The 12,477-nt window shown below is 37.5% G+C and overlaps 1 pseudogene; it reads right to left on the bottom strand.

The window, feature by feature from the left end:
- Positions 1-10,388: 10,388 nt before the first annotated feature.
- On the bottom strand, positions 10,389-11,237 carry LOC118009869 (annotated as a pseudogene).
- Between the last annotated feature and the right edge of the window lie 1,240 nt (positions 11,238-12,477).

Raw genomic sequence — 12,477 nt, 5'->3', positions numbered from 1 at the left:
ACCTGAGAAATACTTTGACAAGGAAATGTTATTGCAAAAGATGCAGGAACATGTAGCATTTTGTTTTTAAAGCCAAAACTTAGTAAAACCATTGTGTACAGATGGTGAATAGCTGGCTCAACAAACTTTTGGTTTCAAGAAATAGTGTCTCATGTAAGTAACATCAAGAATAGCAATAGTTTTATCAAAAAGGTATATAAGAATTGGCATCAAAAGGCCATTAAGACTGGGCACCTGGGTGGCTCAGTTGGTTAAGTGACTGCCTCCGGCCCAGGTCATGATCCTGGAGTCCCGGGATCGAGTCCCGCATGGGGCTCCCTGCCCAGCGGGGAGTCTGCTTCTCCCTCTGACCTCCCCCTTCTCATGCTGTCTCTGTCATTCTCTCTAAATAATAAAATCTTTAAAAAAGAAGAAAGGTCATTAGGACTTAGATAGCTGTTCTTTCCATCTCCCTCTCTCTCAGGAGCCATGTAACCCCTTGAAAAGTGTATCTATAAGCTGCTCTCCCCTTTCTCAGCTGGCTTTACAGTGGCCTCGACTCATACCTGTGCCCCACTTTATCATAGCTAACTGGCCATCTTACCAATTTTTCGATTTCAGGTTACTGAAAGTGGAATGTGATTTCCCTAGTTTACCTGTTCAACGTGGCTTTGCATCCCTAGCAAACCTACAGATTTGCTGCCTCTGGCAGAATACAGAGGGTTGCAAATTCTTTTCTACTACCACTGAAAGATGAGTCTAATTTACTTCCCTTTAAAACTGGCCTTGCCGTAGTGATCTGCTTGATAGGTAGAGTATAGTAGAAGTGACCTGGAAGGAGGACTTCCACAGTTAGGTAGGAGAAGCCTTATAGCTTCTACCTTGGCCTCTGGTAGAACAACAGTCTGTCCTGGAGCCTTGAGCTGCTGTGTTAACCACCTTGCTTGCCTGACATGCATGAAAGCTCTGAGATTACATTGAAAGCGGGAAGGGCCCTGCTGAGTCCAGCCTTCCAGTGTCCCCGCTAAGGGACCAGCCATGTGAGTGAAGCCATCTTGGACCCTCCAGCCCAGCCCAGCTAACTAACACCACCTGTCCCTAGCCAATGCTCTGTGCAGCAGAATCACCCACGTGAGCACTGCCTGCCTAAATTCCTGACCCACAGTTATGATATTTAATAAAATGGTTATTGTTTGAAGCCAGTAAATGTTAAGGTAGTTTGTTATACAGCAATACATAACTGAACTACCTCTGCTTCATCAACTGTGACTCAAATGGAAATAGAGCAAGCTAAGTCTATCCCAACAAGGCCAGTGGATGACAGTTTCCTTGTACAAAAAAAAAAAAAAAAAAAGCATGCATTAGGAGTTTTAATTGAGATCCTTAGGTTAATTGCTGCCCTTAATTTCCCTTGAGGCTACAACCAGGAGGGACAGGATGAAGTTACAGCTAGACTCTGATGGGATTTAGATTAATAATACAAGGAACATCTAGATGAAACTACTGACGTCACTAGCCAGGTTGCAACTTAATCATAGTAAAAAGAGGATAATCGTAGTTGAAAAAGATACGCACTTGGTTGACATAAAGATAATTATATCTAAAACTTAAGGCCTCTGGTTGTCAGTCTCTTTCATGAACATCTGAAGAAGAGAAATTTAATACATTTTAATAATGCCTCAATATTTCTTGAACCTTGGCCTAAATGCGTTTTGCAGATACTCATTTGAAAGAGAAAGACACACATGTGAAAAAGTTATGTGTAGATATTTTTGGAGAAAAAAACCTAAAGCTTCAAAATCAGTTACATAGTCATTATTAACTGAAAATTTCTTACAATCCATGACAGTTACTGAAAGACAACTATTTTCCCCCAAATGTCATAAGTTTCAACCTTCCATCTACATATTTCTCCAGAAATTACTACAAGTATCTATGTAGTGTGATTATTGTCAGGGACATTCTGACTAGCGCTAAAATAGTTGGCTCTCTCAATTCATCTTATTGATATAGAGTAAAAAACTTGATATCACCAAGAAATTTCTGTGACTTGTTAAAAATTAATAAAATATAGGGGGGCGCCTGGGTGGCTCAGTTGGTTAAGCGACTGCCTTCGGCTCAGGTCATGATCCTGGAGTCCCGGGATCGAGTCCCGCATCAGGCTCCCTGCTCAGTGGGGAGTCTGCTTCTCCCTCTGACCCTCCTCCCTCTCATGCTCTCTGTCTCTCATTCTCTCTCTCTCAAATAAATAAAAATATCTTTAAAAAAAAAAAAAAAGAGTGTTTAAAAAAAAAAATATATAGGGGCACCTGGGTGGCTCAGTCAGTTAAGCATCTGCCTTCAGCTCAGGTCATGATCCCAGGGTCCTGGAATCGAGCCCCACGGGGAGCCTGCTTCTCCCTCTCCCTCTGCCTGCCACACCCCGTGCTTGTTCTCCCTTCTCTCTGTCAAATTAGTAAATAAAATCTTTAAAAATTAAAAAAATGTGGGGTGGCTCAGTTGTTAAACGTCTGCCTTCTGCTCAGGTCATGATCCCCGGGTCCTGGGATTAAGCCCCGCGTCGGGCTCCCTGCTCAGTGGGAAGCTTGCTTTTCCCTCTCCCACTCCCCCTGCTTGTGTTCCTTCTCTTGCTGTGTCTCTGTCAAATAAATAAATAAATAAAATCTTTAAAAAAAAATTAAATTACTAAAATGTGAAAAGGAGACTCTTTGATCCTTGTTAAGTATCTTTTCTGTTTTTCCATTGGACTAACTGGGGCAGCTGTGTTAATTAATTGCAAATGTCCTAATCTTCAGCTAGTACTTTTAAAAAACACTAACTTTTGATTGTGTCTGAGATCCCTTGTTAGACCATAAGCCCAGAGGCAGGCCTTTTTTGTAAGTGGCCAGAAAGATAGAAACCATACAGGCTCTCTTCATTTTTCTGACAGTATGATAATTCACACTTCAGGATCTGAAAGTACCAGTAACTGACACTTGCAGCTTATTATTGTGGGTTTTTTCTTTCAAAGCAGTTTTTCTTTTAGAAGAACTACCTTCTCTCTGATCCATGAGATTTGAGTTGACAGGAGACCCATATCTAACTCCAAGGGTGAAATGTCATGGGCTTCAGTGACTCAACAGATCTCACCCCCTTGGCCAAAGAGATTTTTTTAGAGATGGACAAATAATCTAATAAAAACTAAGGTGGTATGTTCTGGGGCTTTTGCTAAAATAGAGGCTCTTTCTCTGGTGTGCAGGAGTTCCTGAAAGGCACCTTCTTTCTCCTCTTGGATGTGAGATTGATCTGAAACACAGTAACCATTTTGCTACCAGGAAGGGACATTATTGGCCTACAAAGGGTTCCCTATAAAGCAGAAAAAAGCACCCTAGTGAGACAAACACAACTGCATCCTTGGTGACTAATTTGAGCCACTGGATGAAGACTCATCTCAGGTATAGTTCCAGATTATGCTTTTATAAGAACAAGTAAATTCTCTTACAACAAAGATGAATTTTATTTTGGTTTATTTTATTTGGTTTATGTTTTGCAACTAAGAGATTTCTAACTGACACAATGTCTTCTGTTTTCCACAGCATCTTTAAATGATTTGGAGATAAACCTCAAGTTCCATTAGGGCAAGGATTCTTGTCTGTTTTGTTCACTGCTAACTTGTATTGCCTTGAACACTGCCTGTAATATTAGGTGCTCAGCAAATATTTGTTGATGGGATGTACAAATTTAGTTCAACCTTTAAGAAAATCAATGTTATTAATAAACACATGCCTAATGAAAGAACCTAAGTGCATATTCCTACAGGACACACATAAAATTAGAAACACCTAAAAATGTGTAAATATGTCTTTTTTAAAAAAAACTAAAATTATTAATGAGTTTCAGTCAGCAGTGTGCTGGAATTGGCTTGTACTGCAAGAGAATGGATTGTGTCCATCTCTTTCCAACTCTACATCTGCTGATTTCACATTGGTAGCTTGAAATTGGTCATGGGGGGAGTATTCATACACAGTAATCAGCAAACACTAGAAACCAGGCATTTTATTCACCCCCAGAAAGCCAATTTACCATTATTTCCCCCAGAACAAACTTTTAGTGACATGAACATCTTCTTGTAGAAAAATAAATGTTTTAAATTTTAGAGTTGGAAGGAAAGTTTGAAGTTTTCTATTTGCATTTCCAAAGTTTACAGAGGAGGAATCTGAGTCCCAGGCTAAGTCACTGAGGCCATAACACACCTGGACACTTAGTGTAGGTAAATCGGGTGATACCCTTTTTTTTTTTAAGATTTTATTTATTTATTTGACAGAGAGAGACACAGCAAGAGAGGGAGCACAAGCAGGGGGAGTGCGAGAGGGAGAAGCAGGCTTCCTGCTAACAGGGAGCCCGATGCGGGGCTCGATCCCAGGACCCTGGGATCATGACCTGAGCCGAAGGCAGATGCTTAACGACTGAGCCACCCAGGCGCCCCGGGTGATACCCCTTTTATGGGAGTTTTACCCATATTTAATATTTTTGTGTTTTCTTTCCAGGGGTAAAGAGAGGCAAACATCAAGCCAAAAATATTTGCAGTTTATGTAGTCATTATACTTTTATTTGGCATGTTTGATCAGTGATGACTTTGTTCTAGTCAACATGATCTACCAAATGACATGATTTCTAGTATTATTAAACTTTCTCCCTAAGTCAGATACTACAATTAAGACCTTTGCTATTGAGATTGGGTCTTTGAAAAAAAAAAATGAGCTAGTGAAAATATAAGCCCCAAATTAGAAAAACCAGTCAGTGCAGGTCTGATTCTGTTGATTACGACTGGGATCATGGTGGGCTGAACACAGAAGAGCAGTAAGAGACTTGAGGTCTGATTCAGAGCCCAGTTGGTATTATGTCCAGCTTTTGTTCAAACACCCAATGTTTTGAACAGTGTCTGTTTTTTTTTCTTTTATAAATGTCTGCTGTAAAAAATGTGCTTAATGAGAAACAAATAAGTACATTGGTTAGAGAGAATTAAAATAGACTACTTAAAATCACCCAAGTTGGTCCAGAAAGTATTCTACAGATAACTAGCTTCAGAATCAAAAAGCCCAGGTGCCTGGGTGGCTTAGTTGGTTAAGAGTCTGCCTTCAGCCCAGGTCATGATCCTGGAGTCCTGGGATCGAACCCCATGTTGGGCTCTCTGCTCAGCAGGGAGTCTGCTTCTCCTTCTGCCCCTCCCCCTGTTCCTTCTCTTTCTCTCTCTCTCAAATAAATAAAATCTCTTTTAAAAATCCCAGTTTAACCATTTTATATTTATGTAATTAGAGAAAACTGCCTTACCTCCCTAGACATTTATTTTCTTATTTTAAAATTAGCAAAGGTGAATAACATTTTGAAAATCCCTTTGTATTTTAACATTTATTGGTTCTAACTGTGCTACCCTTCCACAGAAAATCTAGTACATACACTGTAATGAGGACTAAAGGTGAGTCTGTTGAAGGAGAGCAGATGTAGGACAGATAACCCATTATATAATTTCCAGGTAGAGTCTTTTAGAAATTGACCACTTAAGAAGATGTACTTAGAAAAGCAATATTGTCATTAGTATTAACATAATTGTTCACAACGCAGAGTACTAACCACTATACAATCAGGGCGCGCCACCGGAAGCCGCCCAACATAATTGTTCAAATGGCTTTTTAACAACCCCCCTCATTGCTATATATTAACTCTAAATAGATATAAGAGATATTAATTTCTGTTTTATAAATCACTTTTCATTAATTTATTCAACATTTATTAGATGCTGAATAATCTCTGTCTTCAGATATTTGAATCTAGGAGGAGGAGCTCACTATTCAAGACATTCTAAGACAGTAGTGAATTAATATAAAATAAATTAGTTCAGTGAAAGAGTAGAGTTCAACAAGACTAGTGTGTTTAGTGAAGTGTTCATGGAGAGGGTGGTTTTCATACTCAATCTTAGTATGTATGACATAGTTAAGTGGGGAGAGTACATAGGATATTCCCTGGGAGCTGAGAGCAAGAAGAGAGTACATATCTTCTCTGGGAAAGTGAGCCTATCAATCTGAATACAATAGAAGCTTCCTTTGGGAAAATAGAGTGACACAGGATGGAAAAAGTATATGAAACCCAGTTCTGTAGACTGGCTGGATATATCAACCTAAAGAGTTGGATGACCTCTGTAAGTGTTATATTTTCTACTGTAATGCACAGGCTTGACACATTTTCTTTGATAGGAAGCTTTCCAAGTGTTTGTACAAAGTTTCAGTATTATTTTAAATCTTTACTGCTTTGCCTTAGCCTACAAAGAAAGTTTAGAAATCTCGACATTGTGCTCTTTTTGTAGAGAGGAAATAAGGCTGAAATGTTAACACAACTGGCTGAATACAATCCATTAAGCACAAAACCCTAACGAATAGTATGTAGCATTTTTGTTACACAGAAATCTGCTCAGCTACTGTCAGTGGAAATCTTTTGGATTGATTTAGGCCAGCCATCTAAGCGGTATAGGGACAAAGAAGTATTGAATGAACAAAAGGCCAAGCTAAGAAAACAGCAGAGATTTTTTTTTTTTAACTCCAACTGTAGGAAACCATTTGTGGAATTAAAACAAATTGGAACTCTAGAAATATGTAATAGTTATTTTACAAGTAGGGATACTAAAGCAAAATGCTTATAAAACAGGTGAAATTACCTTAAAAAGTTGAAATTAATGACAAAAGCAATAATAATGTAGATAGCAGGCACTCTGTCTCTTCCCAAATTCCTGGGCTGGAAGTGGGTTTCCCCTGGTCTTTATGGTAGTTAACTAGGTACATGCTTTATAGTGTAAAACTTATATGTTATTTATTTCTTGCAATCAGAGAAGGTGGTAAGCATCATGATTCCCATTTTGTAAATGAGAAAACTTAAACCAGTCAGAAAGTGGTGGTAGAGACAAGACTTATTTTTTAAAAATTTTTTATTGTTATGTTAATCACCATACATTACATCATTAGTTTTAGATATAGTGTTCCATGATTCATTGTTTGTGCATAACACCCAGTGCTCCATGCAGAATGTGCTCTCTTTAATACCCATCACCAGGCTAACACATCCTCCCACTCCCCTCCCCTCTAGAACCCTCAGTTTTTTTTTCAGAGTCCGTCTCTCATGGTTCGTAGAGACAAGACTTAAAATAAGCTTTGGGGAAGGGTTGAAATACGGAATATAGAATATTGCTGTTTCCCTCTCATTTCATAAGCTTTTATGGGCTATTCCATACTGTGAAGGTTTACCTGTAACACATTTACTGTAACACTGTTAAGAGGAGCTAGTGAGGTTGAATTTGATTTTCTCGGATAGTGTGGTCTTAAACTTTCTAATGCCAAACTATTTCAAAGGCTTTTTAGATAAAGATAGTGTAGAAACAGTTTTTTTTCTTTTCCTGTTTTTCTTTTTTTGTAAAAAAAAACTTTCTCCAAACAATAAAGAAAAAAATGAATGAAAAACTCATCAATGAAATAAGGAGACTGATAACAATCCTCAACCCTACATTTTGAAGGATCACCAAATGCTCAGAAATCTGAAATGAAGGGGGTTCTGATACCCTACATCCTTCAAAGCTCATTAAAGAACTGATTTTTCCAAAAGCCCACTGTGAATGTGATTGTCAAGGGAGCAAAAGAGTGAAATAAGGAGGGAAACAGTGGTCACTTGAGGCTAAGAGCAGGCCACTTATAAACTCCTGAATGTTGAAAAGGAAGGGGAAATGTTTCCAATGTTACCAATGACAAAAGAGAATTCAGAAAGCTTTACTTGATATGAACATTTTACTGAGTGAGAAACTGTTGGTGAACAGGGAGACTTCAAAACCTAAAGTTGTTAGTAGTTACAGCTCAGTTTATAAAGCAAGAATGAGTAAGTACATTGTTTTTTATTTTCAGTAATTTGTTACTGGAAACTCACTTTCCTCGCCTCTCCTGCATGAGCTTACTGGTTTGTAGCTAATTAGCTAGGAAGCTCTAAGGTCATGCTGACATGAAGAAGGCTTAAGCTTTATTTAAGGTCAGAGGCAGCATTTCAGGGAAATCAATACAATTTGACATTTTGGTTATGTGACTAGGAGTGTTTGGTCTAGGGGTACATTCAAGTTGTCTCCACTTTAGTTTTTATTTAACACCAATAAAAAAAAAGTGACAGACTTGGCAAAATGTTTTGGAGGTATGTAATCCAAGCAAACCTGTTTGACGTTACTTTCTTCCTCACTGCCCTCTCCTCTGTTCCGGCCTTTGGTTTCCCACCTTTGGTTTAGTAAATAATTTACCCAATACATGAATAACGAATAATTTAAAAAATGAACCAACATGGGATCTATCACAAAGGCTTAAAAAAGGAAAAGAGTAAAGCCAAAAACAAATGAAGAAAATACCACACAAAAGGAATTAACCAAGGAAACAGAAGAAGAATTCAAACTGCTTTCTATTCTTTCAGAAACATTTCTTTCCCTCTTGCTCTTTCTCTCTCTCCCTCTCTGGATCCACAAAGTTACAAAGGCTTAAAGAAATACTAAAAGACAAGAGAACTAAATGAAGTGGCAGGACTCAAGTAATAAAGGGAAGCAAAATATAAAAGCATTATAAAGATAAAAGCAATATAAGAAGAAACAAAAACAATAAAAAACTGAAATATGGAGGAATAGTGAATAAGCCTAATGAAATAATGTACAATAAAGTGAAAAAGAAAAAAAACTACAAAAATAATTAATAATATAATTTGACTATGTCTTAAGTGATGCTCCTGAAGAATTGTCCCATCCAAAATGCCAGTAGCACCCACTCTGAGAAGCACTAGAGGTGGACTTCCTAGAGAAGCACTTCCAGTGGACATGTGTCTTCTCATCCTCATCATTGCTACTTACCCCCCTCTGCCAAATTTAAAATGTAAAAGGAGAGAGTCAAAGGTGCATCTATCTGATGACCTCTATTTTCTTTGTGGATTTGGATGTGATGTCTACTGAGACTGTGTGTGGAATAGGAGGTTTGAAAATAGTTTAAAAGGCTTAATGTAATGGTTTTGGAGAAGGAGAAATACATATTTATTTAAGGTTGAGGACTATGAGTTAATTTGTAGTGACTGCAAATTCTTACCTGTGGTTCTTAATCTCCCGGGGGGAGGAGTGGAGTAGTTGAAGGTTAAATTGATCTGGGGTCGAAATTTTATGTGACACATGGGAAAGAAGGACAAAAGAGAAGGTATTTTAAGAGATTCATTGAGGTGGTTGACCCTGAAGTCCAGATTGGATAGAGGAGAAATTAAAGACAAAAAGATTTAGAGAAAAGGGAATGGCAGAGAAGTCAGTTGTTGAATCACTAATCTATTGTCCAATGAATTGAAATTTTTAGTAGCGTTTTTGATACTGTAGATTTTCACTGTGATATTGATTGGTCCCTCCTTATTGAAGGAAACTATATGATCACTCAGCAAGTACTTAGCATTGAAAAGCATGGGGCTAGGCCCTTCCTCATTGTATGTCTTCAGTGAGGAAGCACCCAAACGACTTTATTTCCAAACCTGATCCCTCTTTTTGTGATCTTTATCCCATGATCATATTCTCCCATGCGTGCTTACTTCTTCCTTTTTTTTTTTATCATGAAATCTTTTACGCACAGAAACATGCTCAGGTCCTTGTATTTCTAATCTTCTATGACCCTTTAATGCCATCTTTTTTTAAATTATAACCTCTTTTCTTTTCCCAAGTTCATCAACAACTTCTTGAGAAGGTCTAACATGGACCTCAAGGCCTAGCTGAGTTATAACTGCCTCTCTAAATGTTTCTCTGATCATTACTTGGAATTGTTTGCACCATCTAGACAATTACCTTTTAGATAAGAGTTACTGAGTGATTGTTTTTGAATTTAGTGAAGTAAAATATATGCCCTGCCTCACCTGATAGGAAAATAATTTACTATAATACAAAGTTAGAATAAAGCAATAACAGGAGTATAAATATCAGGAAGGAATAATTAGTTCTGACAAGGGTAATCCAGGAAGGCTCTCTGTAAGGAGATGAATTTAAACTGTATCTGGAGGGTGAATAAAATGTTGATGACAGAGACAGTGGGGAGAATAGGAAAGTAAGACGGTTTGAACAAAGATATTAAAATCTAAGATCCTACCTAATTTTGTATATTTAAAGATAAAATATTTAAATACATTTTCACAGTATTATATGGTCTATAATATTTTTAAATACTTCAATATATAATATATAGATTTAGTTTTAATTTACACACTGTTGGCCAGTTAATGTTTAAAGTATTCTTTTTTTTTTTTCATTGCTTGCTGAACAAATTTTTATTATTGTCTTTATCTGAAAAAGCTTCATAGAAAATTGTGGTTTGGTTTATTACCTCTCAGCAGCCTGCTCCTGAGTTCTAAGGAAGCTTGCCTTCTTCTGAGCTATCTGATCTTTCTCCTGGGCAAGAGACATTTTGGCATGGTTCCACCTCTTCTTTTTAACTTCTTTCTTAGGCTTCTTCTCATAGACTGGGTTCTTTGGTATAGCAGCGTGAGCCTTCTTATACATTAACTCCATCATGCCTGGAGTTACACTGTTCTTTATGTATTGAGAGAATTGTTTCTTATAAGCACCCTCATCTTCTTCATTTAGGTAATACATGTAATCAACTTTCTGACCCATGATGTGCTTCTGATGTTCTTCTGTATTGAATTGCTTGCTTTCTGAATCATAACCAGGGAATTGTTTGATACTGCGAGGGAGAGACAAGCTTCCATTCACAGCTCCTTTGAGGGCCCCCCAGATTTTATTTCCAGTAGTAGTTCTGGCAAACCCAGCATCCAAATAGCAGGTGAAGGCACCAGGTTGACCATCACTGCTGTCCACATTGTATTCATCTCTAAGTCACCTCCACTTGGCCTTCATACATCTTGTCCATGCCAAACCTACTGAGAAGCCTGCAGGCCAGCAACAGAGCAATACAATATGCTGCAGCATAATTTTTCAGGCCAACCTTCACACCATACTTTGGGAGTTCACGAGCATGAGCTGCACAAACTATCATTTATCTCCTCTATGGGCATAAGCAATCGGACAAATGGTGACACGAAGCATCATCCTGTATTTAGGTGTATTATACTTATTTTATCCTGAATTACCAAGCGTTTCCAAGCATAGTGATCAGTTTATCCTCTTGTCATCTTCTCAATGTCACTTGGTATCTCTTGAAACAAGCCTTATTCTTGACAACTTTAACAAATCCCATCCTGCAGAACAGAGACCAGTGTCCTCAGCTAGCCACAGACCAGCAGGCCCAGCAACACTCTTGGGGTGGGGGGGGTTGTTAATGTTTGAAGTATTCTAACAAGAATATTCCCTATGGGGGTGGTTGGTTAACATGTGAAAAAAAAAAAAAACCCACAATATTACACAGACAGTGACTAAAGTTGCTTCCTCTATTCTTGTCTCTCTGTCTCTCAAATAAAGCAGTATATTTTATTAGATGAACACTATTCATTTGACCAACAAAAAATCAAATATGTGAATTGGGTAGAACCTCTGTACAAGCTTTTATACCTATACTTATATATTATATAAGGATCTAGTGAATCCAGTGCCTCAAGTTCTCAGAATGGCTCTGTATGGTTAGAATTCTTGAGCCAGTCCTGGACTGGAGACAGGAGATTGCCAAGAACTTTTTGTGCCTGACTCAAAATAAAAGACTAGCTGTATATTTCTTCTATAATATTGTAATACTTGCCTGAAGTGATCTTTTCATAGAAGAGGAACTACATTGAAGCATATAAAATAGACTGTATGACTGTTTTGTGCTTGTTGGCTAATAAATGTGTGAGTGGTGGAATTCCGTATTACATTTATTCTTATTGTAACATACTCCATGGTAGCAAGTTTATAAAGAGTAATTACACATCTCTCTTTAAATACAGGAGGTTACCAATGTTTACCAAAAATAATCTAACAGTTATGAACAACCAAACTTAGGTAAAGCAGTTTATAATGATAATTGTTAAGAAAATAAGTGGTCTGTTATTAAGATCAGGCTTCTTGTTACTGTTTAGGAAGATGATAAATCCATGACCCTTTAGCATACATAAGAAAAATAATTTTTAGCAGACTTTTCAAAATATTACTAATTTAGAATTTCTGACTGAGCCTGTTAATTTTAATTTATTCATTCAACTTGATTTATTGGATCCTACTTCTGTGCTACCCCCTTTCTAGGGGTCAGGGATAAAGTGGAGAATAAGACAGACAAGGTCCTTGCTTTTATGCACTTAACGTTCTGTGCATGACATTCAGTGTTCAAGAATTCTAAATAAGATTTCCAATTGTTCTCTTGGTTTTCCATGAGGTTATTGAGAAATGAAACAAAATTCAGTTTTGGTATCTATATTTCTTTTTCTTTAAAAATTTAGTGCATTACCAAAACACATTCACCAAAGCAACTTTTTTTTTTTTTTTGGTTAAGAAACTGATTATTCTTA

Source organism: Mirounga leonina, unplaced genomic scaffold (assembly GCF_011800145.1).
Source record: "Mirounga leonina isolate KUSES-001 unplaced genomic scaffold, KU_Mleo_1.0 Mir_128, whole genome shotgun sequence".
Classification (NCBI taxonomy): Eukaryota; Metazoa; Chordata; class Mammalia; order Carnivora; family Phocidae; genus Mirounga; species Mirounga leonina.
Note: the sequence above shows the minus strand (reverse complement) of the source record. Positions and strands in the feature narration are given on the sequence as shown.